The 12,359-nt window shown below is 40.3% G+C and overlaps 1 protein-coding gene and 1 long non-coding RNA gene across 2 annotated transcripts in view; one reads left to right on the forward strand and one right to left on the reverse strand.

Moving 5' to 3' along the window:
- The window catches only part of LOC128572512 (zinc finger protein 726-like), a 440,502-nt gene that overhangs the window by 169,396 nt on the left and 258,747 nt on the right, over window positions 1-12,359 (forward strand). The gene's annotated exons all lie outside the window — the stretch shown is intronic.
- Window positions 4,375-12,359, reverse strand: part of LOC128573119 (uncharacterized) — a 70,811-nt gene continuing 62,826 nt past the window's right edge. Inside the window, exon 6 of the long non-coding RNA XR_008376315.1 lies at window positions 4,375-4,470. This is a non-coding gene — a long non-coding RNA (uncharacterized LOC128573119). The remainder of the gene's footprint in view (window positions 4,471-12,359) is intronic.

Consider the following 12,359-nt stretch of genomic DNA (forward strand, 5'->3'; position numbering starts at 1 on the left):
CATACGTTCTGCTGCTTATACTTATACACTCTATCCCAGTCTTTTATTGAGTTTAAATTCTCATGGCCATCATTTTCATATCTTCTCAGGATTATTTCCGGTAATAAAATATTCATGCCCAGCACTTTTGAATTGCTCTGGGTGGAATGATTAGATATAACTGAAAGAAATTTAAAAATAGAAAATTATGCCATTGATTTTCATCACAATTGAATAAATATACATTACAAATTTTTTCTGTAAAATTATGCCCAGCACAGTAGCAAGATGGCACAGGACAGCCCAAATGCCCTAATAATTTTCAGAATACATATAAGTACTATATTTTAGGGACTATAAAAACGAAGTGAAAATTTTCAGCCCAGCAGGTGACCACAATGTGAAGAGGCATATACAGTAGTTCATGTTTGCAAACACAGCACTCTGGGAGAATGTGTGAGTGGATTGCTTCAACACAGGCATTCAAGGACAGTGTGAGCCAGAGTGAAAACCTGTTTATACCAAAAATAGAAAAAATTAGTGCGTTGAGTGGCAGACACCTGTAGTCCCAGCAGCTCAGACCAGTTACATACCCCCATCTGAAAACAGCATTGTCCATATGAAAGTAAACTTTTTTCACAAAAGAAAAATAGAGACCTGCATTAACTCTACTTGCTTTTCAGGGCTTTTCTAAAGATAGCTTATGTGTCCCCTGAGGGAGAGTGCTGAAGAGACTGCAGAGAGTGCAGTTTGTTTTGTTTTGTTTTGTTTTTTCCTAGGGCTGTGTTTGAACCAGCCACCTTTGGCATATGGGGCTGGCGCCCTACTCCTTTGAGCCACAGGTGCCACCTAAAATGGTGATGTTTTTATAAAACTGATGGGGGACCTGAAACTAAAGGTAAAATATTGTTACAGCACCAGAGAGACTCCAAGACAATAGACAGATTCAGGTCTAGAAAGTGATTACAAATTCTTAGGAGGAAATGTGGGGAAAATGCTTCAGCTAGAAAATAGCCACACAATTCCACAAACAAAACACTTTCAGAATGTATACTAAACTGCCTCTAGTCTGCTAATGTATGTCAGAGTCCTGTAAGGTAAAGCCACATCATGGATTTTGTGAAAGGTGCCTTATGTGGCTAGGCGCCCATACTACAGCAGTTATGGTGCCAGCCACAAATGCGGAGCTGGCGGGTTCGAACCCAGCCTGGGCCACCTTAACAACAATGACAACTACCAAAAAATATATATGTATATCCGGGCACTCTGGTGTATGACTGTAGTCCCAGCTACTTGAGAGGTTGAGGCAATAGAATCCCTTAAGCCCAAGAGTTTGACGTTGCTCTGAGATTTGACATCAGGGCACTCTACCAAGGGTAAAGAAGTGAGACTTTCTCAAAAAAAAAAAAAAAACAACAAAAGAAAGGTGACTTTTGTGATCCTCAAAAGTCAATGAAAGATTAGAACATGTAAAAAATAATACGGTGACAAAACCAGAGGAAACAAAATAAATAATGTACAATCAAACATAAAAAAAGAGAGATGTATATATTACCTAAGAGTTTTATCTTCATGATGGTAAATGGATAAAATGGGAATGATACAAACTAACTAAAGTCATAAAAATGGAGATATAAACAAAAAAAGAAAAGCTTTAAAAAAAGATATTCCTAAGTTGAAGAACACAGGGAAAAGACTGAGAAAATTTCAAAGAAAAAAAAATACAGAACATCAAGCTCACCCCACTTCAGCTAGGAGAAACACAAAGAAACCGATAAAAAGACACATGAAGATCAAAGATTTGAAAGCTACACAAGAGTATCTTGAAAGCCATGAAAGGAAACAGATGTGTCACCTCTAAGCACGCTCTTCTGAGATTACTAGTGGATTTTTCAACACACACCTTCCATATCAAAAAAGAGTTGGATGATATAGTCAAAGTGCTGAAAGAACAAAAATTTCAAAACTCATACACTGCATCCAGCAAAACATCCCTTCAAGATAAAGAAAAAATAAACATTTATCAAGATAAATGAATGCTGAAAACTGCCAAAGAAGATATGTCAAAGGAAGCCCCTTTCATTGAACTCATAAAATTATGCTTGGGAACGATGCTAAATTAGGTAACAATAAGTAAATCTGAAAAAAAAAAAACTAAGTACATTTAACTAAAATGTTGTAGTATTATAATGACAGGGCAGGAAGCACTTTTAGTTTTAGTTTTTTTTTGTTGTTTGTTTGTTTGTAGAAACATAGTCTCACTTTATTGCCCTTGGTAGAGTGCCATGGCATCACACAGTTCACAGCAACCTCCAACTCCTGGGCTTAGGAGACTCTCTTTACCTCCACGCCCCGAGTTTCTGGGACTACAGGTGCCTGCCACAAGGCCCGGCTTTATTTTTTTTGTTGAAGTTTGGCTAGGGCCAGGTTTGAACCAACCACCCTGGGTATATGAGGCCAGTGCCCTACCCACTGAGCCACAGGTGCTGCCCTAATTTTTGATTTTTGATACAGAGTCTTAAGCTGGCACCCTGGGTAGAGTGCCATGGCATCACAGCTTACGGCAACCTCAAACTCTTGGGGTTAAGCAAGTCTCCTACCTCAGCTTCCCAAGTAGCTGGGACTAGGTGCACCTGCCATAACACCAGGGTATGTTTTGGTTGTAGATGTCATTGCTGTTTGCCAGGTCAGGGCTGGATTCAAACCTGCCATCTCCTGTGTAAGTGGCTGATGCCGTAGCCACTGAGCTACAGGCGTCGAGCCCAGAAAGCTTTTTTTTTTTTCTTTTCAGACAGAGCCTCAAGTGGTCACCCTGCATTGAGTGCTGTTGCATCATAGCTCACAGTAACCTCCAACTCCTGGGCTGAAGGGATTCTCCTGCCTCCACATTCCAAGTAGCTGGGACTACAGGCACCCGCCACAACGCCCGGCTATTTTTTTTTTCTGCAGCCATCATTGTTGTTTGGCAGGCTTGGGCTGGATTCGAACCCGCCAGCTCAGGTGTATGTGACTGGCACCTTAGCCACTTGAGCCACAGGCACTAAGCCCCAGAAAGTTTTTTAATCATTCTTTAAAATTGAAAGACAAAAACATAATCTTAACATGAAACTTCTGTTAATGGTATAAGTGTTCAGTGTAACAAGATGAAATTGCTGACATCAGTAAGTGGAAAGAAATGCAGAGCGATGTGGCTCACGCCTATAATCCTAGCACTTGGAATGTCAAGGCAGGTGGATTTCCTGAACTCACAGGTTCCATGCCAGCCTGAGCCAGAGAGAGACCTCATCTCTAAAAATAGCTGGACATTATGGCAAGAACATGTATTCCCAGGTACTAGAGAGTCTGAGGCAAGAGAATTGTTTCAGCACAAGAGTGGTAGATTGCTGAGAGCTATGACACCACTGCACTCTAATGAGGGTGACAAAAGAGAGACTGTCTCAAAAACAAAACAAAACAAAACAAAACCAAAAACTAGTCAGGCATTGTGACAGAGGCCTGTATTTCCAGCTATTGGAAAGACTAAAGCAAGACGATCTCCTTCATCCAAGAGTTTGAGGTTTATGTGAGCTATGACGATGCCACAGCACCCTACTCAGGGGCAAAGAGTGATACTATGACAACAAAACAAAACAAAACAAAAACCATAGAACAAAAAAATAAGGAATATGTACAGTTATACTTTTTGCATTCAATTGAAATTAGCTTGATATGAGTCTAAATAGTATTAATAATATTGTTATATCTTTAAGAACTTTTTATAATTTCCCTTCTCCAGGGTTTTCAGAAAGAAAATATCTATAGAATTCATCTGAAGTAAACTAAGAAAGCAATCAGATTATTTACAAAAATAGTAGTAGTAGTAGAAATAAAATAGGCCCCTTTACAAAGAATCCTCACTATCTATTACATATACTCACAAAACTCATTTAGGTCTATTACATATCTTGTATAATATAAACATGTATAACACCATTGATTCCAAACATAAGAAATAAATCATGGCAAAAGCAAAGGAAGAAACAGCTGTGTGGTCATTTTCAATTTTAGACTCTAGTTGTTTTTTTTTTCCTTTTTTAAAATTTCAGATTAATATGAGGGTATAAACAATTAGATCACACAACGGGTATGGTGGCTCACACCTATAATCATACTACTTTGGGAGGGTGGATAGCTTGAGCTCATGTGTTCCAGACCAGCCTGAGCACAGCAAGACCCCCATCTCCACTAAAAATAGAATAACCAGGCTCGGCGCCTGTAGCTCAAGCAGCTAAGGCATCAGCCACATACACCTGATCTGGTGGGTTCGAATCTAGCCTGGCACGCCAAACAACAATCACTGCTGCAACCAAAACATAGCCGAGTGTTGTAGCAGGCACCTGTAGTCGCAGCTACTTGAGAGGCGGAGTCAGGAGAATCATTTCAGCCCAGGAGTTGGAGGTTGCTGTGAGTTGTGATGCCATAGCACGCTACCCAGGGTGACAGCTTGAGGCTCTGTCTCAAAAAAAAAACAAAAACAGAACAAAACAGAATAACTGAAGCAAAAGAAGTACTTGAGCCCAAGAGTTGGAGGTTGCTGTGAGCTAAGACACCACGGCACTCTACCCAAGTTAACAACTTGTGACTGTCTCAAAAAACAAAAAGTAAAAAATTAGGTTACAATGTTTGCATTTGTTAGGTAAAGTCCCACTTATAGTTGTGTCCCTCACCCAGGAGTTGTGCCATATACCCTTATATAACACACCATTTTTAATAATCAACTAAAAGTTAGAAAAAAGATTAATAAGGTAACAGACAACTTGAACATGGTGTATTACTCAGACCTAACAAAGAAACATGACAGATCTCTCTAGTGAAAACTAGCAAAATAAGGCTGGCCATGGTGTCTCAGGGCTGTAATACTAGCACTCCTGAAGGATGAGGCGGATTGCTTCAGGCCAGGAGAGGTTGTGAAGAACCTGAGCAACAGTGACACCTCCTCTCCAAAATATAGCTGGGCATTGAGGTGGGTGCCTGTACTCCCAAGTACTTGGGAGGCTGAGGCAAGATACTCGCTTTATCCCAGGAGTGTGAGGTTGCTGTGAACTATGATGATACAGCACTCTACCAAGAGCAACAGTGACACTCTGTCTCAATAAAAAAAAAAAAAAAAAAAGAAAGGGCGGAGCCTGTGTCTCAGGGAGTAGGGCGCTGGCCCCATATACCTAGAAAAGCAGGTTGAAACTCAGCCCAGGATAAACTGCAGCAAATAGCCAGGCTTTGTGGTGGGTGCCTATAGTCCCAGCTACTTGGGACTGAGGCAAAAACATCACCTAAGCCCAAGAGCTGGAGGTTGCTGTGAGCTGTGACATTACAGCACCCTACCAACAGTGACAAAGTGAGACTCTATCTCTTAAAAAGAAAAAGAAAGAAAATATGACATAGGATTGAACTGACATTTTTCAAACAAGATATATAAATAGCTAAGAAGCATTTGAAAGGGTGCTCAAAATTAGTAGTTGCTGAAGAAATGCAAAGCAAAATCACAATGAAATATCATACATCATACTCAGAATGAACACTAAAATAAAATTGTCCCACTGAGAATTTTGTTTCTTTTTTTTGGAGGGGGGACAGAGTCTCAATATGTTGTGCTAGGTAGAGTACTATGGCATCACAGCTCAGAGCAACCTCCAAGTCTTGGGCTTCAGTGATTCTTTTGCCTCAGCCTCCTAAGTAGCTGGGACAACAGGTACCCACCACAATGCCTGACTATTTTTTTGTTGCAGTTGTAGTTGTTGTTTAGCAGGCCTGGGCTGTGTTCAAACCGGCCACCCTTGGTGTGTGTTGCGAGTGCCATAACCACTGGGCTATGGGCACCAAGCCCCACTGACAATGCTGAAGTGATTATGTGGGCATCTCCAACTTCTCCCAGCCATGATCTGGGGCTGTTCCCACCTATCCAGAGACCTGAAGGGAGATACTTACTCATGACAATGGAGACAGGCCTGAAGACCTTGGCACTTTTTGTGTGTGTGTATATGAGATGTTTATATATCTATTTGTGTGTATATGTACATACAGATAGACACCCAATTGACCACCTCCCTACATTAAACACCTTTCCAAGTTCACCTAATGTACGTAGACTGGGCATGCACTACAAGTACATATCAGAACACTAGGCCAAGCTCCTTATGCTAATGACCTATGTGTGTTGACAAGATTTTTACAATCCTTTGGGTGGTCAACTTACAAAGGTCTACTGTGTTTCTGTGTATGTGTGTGCGTGTGTGTCCATAATGCAATCCTCATAAGCAAAACCTAAGCAAGAGATACCTATAAAGGGTGATTTATGACAGGTATGATGGCCTGTATCTGTAATCTTAATCATTTTAGGAGGCCAAGGCCGGTGGATCACCTGGGTCAAGACCAGCCTGAGAAGGATCAAGACCACATCTTTACTAAAAATAGAAAAACTACCCAGGCACTCTGGCAAATGAGTCTAGTCCCACCTACCAGGGAGGCTGAAAAGAGAGGATCACTTGTACACAAGAGTTTGACGTTGCTGTGATCTACAATGCCTCTGAAGTCAACCCCAGGGTGATAGAGGGAGAAAATGTCCAGAAAAAGTTTATAAGACTGATTTTGTAACAAGAGAGAATTTAATATATGCTTGAGAATACTGTAACTCCCCAATGACACAGTATACGTAAGAAATGTACAGAGTAGATACCTTTAACTGTGTTAATGTTGTGAAATCAGGGCTTGGTGCCTGTAGCTCAGCCACATATACCAGAGGTGGCACGTTCAAATCCAGCCACGGCCTGCCAAACAACAATGACAAGTATAACCAAAAAATAACCTGGCGTTGAGGCAGGTGCTTTTGGTCCTAGCTACTTGGGAGTCTGAGACAAGAGAATCGTTAAGCCCAGGAGTTGGAGGTTGGTGTGAGCTGTGATGCCATGGCATTCCACCCAGGGCAACAGCTTGAGGTTCTGTTTCAAAACAACAACAACAAAGGTTGATAAATTGGGATCGGCACCTGTAGCTCAGCAGCTACGTCGCCAGCCACGAACATCAGAGCTGGCGGGTTCTAATCTAGCCCCAGCCTGTCAAACAACAAGGACAACTACAAACAAAAAATAGCCTGGTGATGTTGTAGGCACCTGTAGTCCCAGCTACTTGTGAAGGTAAGGCAAGAAAACCCCTTAAGCCCAAAAGATCGAGGTTGTTGTGAGTTATGATGCTACTGCACTCTACCGAGGGCAACAGCTTGAGACTCTGTCTCAAAAATATAAAAAGAAATAAAATAAAGTTGAGAAATGAGAGCATACACAACTTAAATTATTTATCACAGTTCATGTAAAGAAAATGTTGAAATTAAATAACGTGAGTTTTTTTTAATATTTGGGGGAGATTCTTAAGTGCTCTGATAAAACACCTGGATAGTTTTTGGTTGTAGTTGACGTTCTTTGGCAGCCCCAGGCTGGATTCGAACCCACCAGCTCTGGTGTATGTGGCTGGCTCCTTAGCCACTTTAGCTATAGGCACCAGGCCTAAAGAAAATTTCTTAAAAATGTTTCAGAGATCTTCAAAAATACAGAAATATTTTTATATTCTGAAAATCAAACAGCAGTCCAATTTTGCGGTCCTGGATAAGCCATAGAAAGTTCTTTCTTTTCACTATAAACGATAAAGAACATCACTGAAAACTAAACTTCTAAAAATTAAAAAGAAAAGGCCAGGCTACGCTGATGCCATGGCATGCAAGTCTGATGGCAACACAGTGTGCCTTTGTCTCAATGAGAAAATAAACATAAGAAGATTAAAAAAAATGGAGACTTGGAGACAGAGAGAAGATGGCAGCCGAGTAACACCTTCCTTGCATCTGGGCACCGTGAGTCTGGGGAGATAGGACTCCAGGAATCTCTGGCTGCTGGGATCTGCCTATCATCACCCCTGAGAGGATACAGGGTGTCAGCGAGAGACTTCTGGACCCCAAGAGGAGGACTAAAACAGTGGAAAACCTGCAAGTGGTTGCGTGTGTTCAATCCGTCTAAACCCGCCCACAACTGTAAGTTCAGTAGCAGCGAGACTGCAAACCAGAAAGGCCTTACCTGTGAACTGTTTTGGTGTCTTTGGACTTGGCACTCAGCTGAACTGCCTTGGGGAGAGCCTGAGCGGGAGTGCGGAGAACTTTGGCCTTTGTCTAGGGCCCCAGTATGAGAGGCTGAGCCAGATGGAGTTAATAGTGTTTGGCTCTGGATCCCAGGCAGCCATTGTGAGCGATCTGCCCCGGGAAGCTCCGCCCTCAGGGTTGCAGAGCTAGAATTGGGTGGGAACTGGTAACCCAGTGACCAAGTAGCCTAAGGGTGGGGTCTGAGCCGCCTTGCAGCCCTAACCCTCGGGGGCAGAGGGAGACCAGTTTTGGCACACAGGGTAAGTTGATAGCCACATCAGCAGTGATTCCAGCGACAAGCACTTCCCTGGGAAAGCTTCTGCTCAGCAAGTGAACAAGTTCCAAGAGCCTTTTAAGTGGGCTGAAGAGAGATTTAGGGTGTCTACATGCTGGAGTTTGAGAAACCAGCAGCTTCCAATCGTATCAGAACTGTGATTAACAACTCATACCCCAGAAGACCATGTGTTGCCCAGACAATATTCAATAACATATACATACTGCTTTGTTTTTGGTTGTGCTTTTTTTTTTCGTTTGGTTGTTTTTTGTGTTCATTTTGATCTTGTAGATTATTGTTTTGTTTTTTAAGTTCAACCTTTTCCATACAGATAATTTTTCTTTCTCAATTTTTCTAGTTTAATTATAATTTCCCATTCCCGCCTATTTAAATAATCAGAACTTCATTTTTGTTAGGGTTTCTACCGCTATTATTTGGTTTTCCACCCAATTTTATGTTGTAAAGTTTTCTGTTTGGTTGTTTTGGTTTGATTTATAGCATTTTTGTCTGTCCTCTCTACTTGGTGGAGGTGGGGTACTGTGTCTGATTAGGTTAGCAAAGAGCTGCTGAACTCAAGGGAACCACCCAACTGGGCACCACCAGAAGGTGGTTTTCTTTTTTTTTTTAAGGTTGTATCAAAGTACCCTAATGTACACCTATATTGCTCCGTCTCCCTGTTTCTATGCCTCTCTTCTTTTTGTTAATATTCCTTTTACCCACCCCCTCTCCTTTCTGTATTTTTCTATTTTTTCTTATCACTCGGTCCTCCTTTCTTTCATCCCTTTTTTACTCTTCAACATTCTCACCCTTCTGGTCCTGTAACCCTAAGTCCACAGGCACAAGAACTTAAAGAGCAAGAGGAAGTGAAAGGAAAATTAGGGCAAGGAAACAGATAAAAGAAATCACTCATCAGGAAGAATCAGCAGAAAATTCCAGGCAACATGAAGAACCAGTCCAGAACAACGCCGCCAAGGGACCATGAGGTAGCTACTGCAGAGGATTCCACCTATACAGAAATGTTAGGAATGACAGAAAGGGAATTTAGAATACACATGTTGCAAACAATGAAAGAAATGATGGAAACAATGAAGGAAACTGCTAATAAAGTGGAAAATAACCAGAAGGAAATTCAAAAACAGAATCAAATAAGAGATGAACTATATGAAGAATATAAAAAGGATATAGCAGAGCTGAAGAAACTGAAACAGTCAATTAGGGAACTTAAAGATGCAATGGAAAGTATCATCAGCAGGTTAGACCATGCAGAAGAAAGAATTTCAGAGGTAGATGACAAAGTTTTTGAGATAACTCAGATAGTAAAAGAGGCAGAAAAGAAGAGAGAGAAAGCAGAACGTTCACTGTCAGAATTATGGGACTTTATGAAGCGTTCCAACATACGAGTTATAGGAATTCCAGAAGGGGAAGAAGAATGCCCCAGAGGAATGGAAGCCATACTAGAGAATATTATATAAGAAAATTTCCCAAATATCACCAAAGATTCTGACACACTGCTTTCAGAGGGCTATCGGACCCCAAGTTGCCTCAACTCTAACCGAGCTTCTCAAAGACACATTGTGATGAACCTGTCCAAAGTCAAGACAAAAGAAAAGATTCTGCAAGCTGCCAGGAGTAAGCGCCAGTTGACCTACAGGGGCAAATCCATTAGAGTAACCGCAGACTTCTCTAATGAAACTTTCCAAGCAAGAAGACAATGGTCATCTACCTTTCATCTACATAAACAGAAATATTTCCAGCCCAGAATTCTGTATCCTGCTAAGCTAAGCTTCAAAATTGATGGAGAAATTAAATCATTTATGGATATACAAACATTGAGGAATTTTGCCACAATAAGACCAGCCCTACAGGAAATACTTCAACCTGTTCAACACACTGACCACCACAATGGATAAGCAGCAAAGTAAGAACTCAGAAATTAAAGGACAGAACCTAACCTCCACGCTGATGCAAAAGATAAAACTAAGCAATGGACTCTCACAAAATAAAACAAATAGAATACTACCACACTTATCTATTATCTCAATAAATGTTAATGGCTTGAATTCCCCACTGAAGAGACATAGATTGGTTGACTGAATTAAAAAACACACGCCATGCATTTGCTGTCTGCAAGAAACACACCTGTCTTCAAAAGACAAATTAAAGCTCCGAGTCAAGGGTTGGAAGACAATTTTTCAGGCAAATGGAATTCAGAAGAAAAGAGGAGTTGCAATCTTATTTTCAGATACATGTGGATTTAAAGCATCTAAAGTCAAAAAATACAAAGATGGTCACTTTATATTGGTCAAGGGAAAAATACAACAAGAAGACATTTCAATTCTAAATATTTATGCACGCAATTTAAATGCTCCCAGATTCTTGAAACAGACCTTACTCTGTCTGAGCAATATGATATCTGATAATACCATAGTAACAGGGGACCTTAACACTCCTCTTACAGACCTGGACAGATCCTCTAAACACAAAATAAACAAGGATAGAAGAGATTTAAATGAGACCCTAGAATATCTGTGCTTGATAGACGCATATAGAACACTCCATCCCAAAGATAAAGAATATACATTCTTCTCATCACCCCATGGAACATTCTCCAAAATTGATCATATCCTGGGACACAAAACAAATATCAACAGAATCAAAAGAATTGAAATTTTACCTTGTATCTTCTCAGACCATAAGGCACTAAAGGTGGAACTCAACTCTTAACAAAAATCCTCGACCCCACCCAAAGGCATGGAAATTAAACAATTTTCTGTTGAATAACAGATGGGTGCAGGAAGAAATAAAACAGGAAATCATTAACTTCCTTGAGCATAACAACAATGAAGACACAAGCTACCAATACCTGTGGGATACTGCAAAAGCAGTTTTGAGAGGAAAATTCATCGCTTTAGATGCCTACATTCGAAAAACAGAAAGAGAGCACATCAACAATCTCACAAGAGATCTTATGGAATTGGAAAAAGAAGAACAATCTAAGCCTAAACTCAGTAGAAGAAAAGAAATCTCCAAAATCAAATCAGAGATCAATGAAATTGAAAATAAAAGAATCATTCAGAAAATTAATGAAACAAGGAGTTGGTTTTTTGAAAAAATAAATAAAACAGATAAACTATTGGGCCAGACTAACAAGGAATAGAAAAGTGAAATCTCTAGTAACCTCAATCAGAAATGATAAATTGGAAATAACAACAGATCCCACAGAGATACAAGAGATCATCTCTGAATACTACCAGAAACTCTATGCCCAGAAATTTGACAATGTGAAAGAAATGGATCAATATTTGGAATCACACCTTCTCGCTAGACTCAGCGAGGAAGAAATAGAGCTCCAGAACAGACCAATTTCAAGCACTGATATCAAAGAAACAATAAAAAATCTTCCAACCAAAAAATGCTCTGGTCCAGATGGCTTCACTCCAGAATTCTATCAAACCTTCAAGGAAGAGCTTATTCCTGTACTGTAGAAATTATTCCAATAATTGAGGAAGAAGGAATCTTCCCCAACACATTCTATGAAGCAAACATCACCCTGATACCAAAACCAGGAAAAGACCCAAACCAAAAGGAGAATTTCAGACCAATCTCACTCATGAACATAGACGCAAAAATGCTCAACAAAATCCTAGCCAATAGATTACAGCTTATCATTAAAAAAGTCATTCATCATGATCAAGTAGGCTTCATCCCAGGGATGGAAGGCTGGTTTCACATACAGAAGTCCATAAACGTTACCCACCATATTAAAAGAGGCAAAAATAAAGATCACATGATCCTCTCAACAGATGCAGTAAAAGCATTTGATAAAATCCAGCATCCTTTTCTAATTAGAACACTGAAGAGTATAGGCATAGGTGGCACATTTCTTAAACTGATTGAAGCTATCTATGACAAACCCACAGCCAATATTTTAGTGAATGGAATAAAACT

The sequence above is a fragment of the Nycticebus coucang genome, chromosome 20 (assembly GCF_027406575.1).
Source record: "Nycticebus coucang isolate mNycCou1 chromosome 20, mNycCou1.pri, whole genome shotgun sequence".
Taxonomy (NCBI): domain Eukaryota; kingdom Metazoa; phylum Chordata; class Mammalia; order Primates; family Lorisidae; genus Nycticebus; species Nycticebus coucang.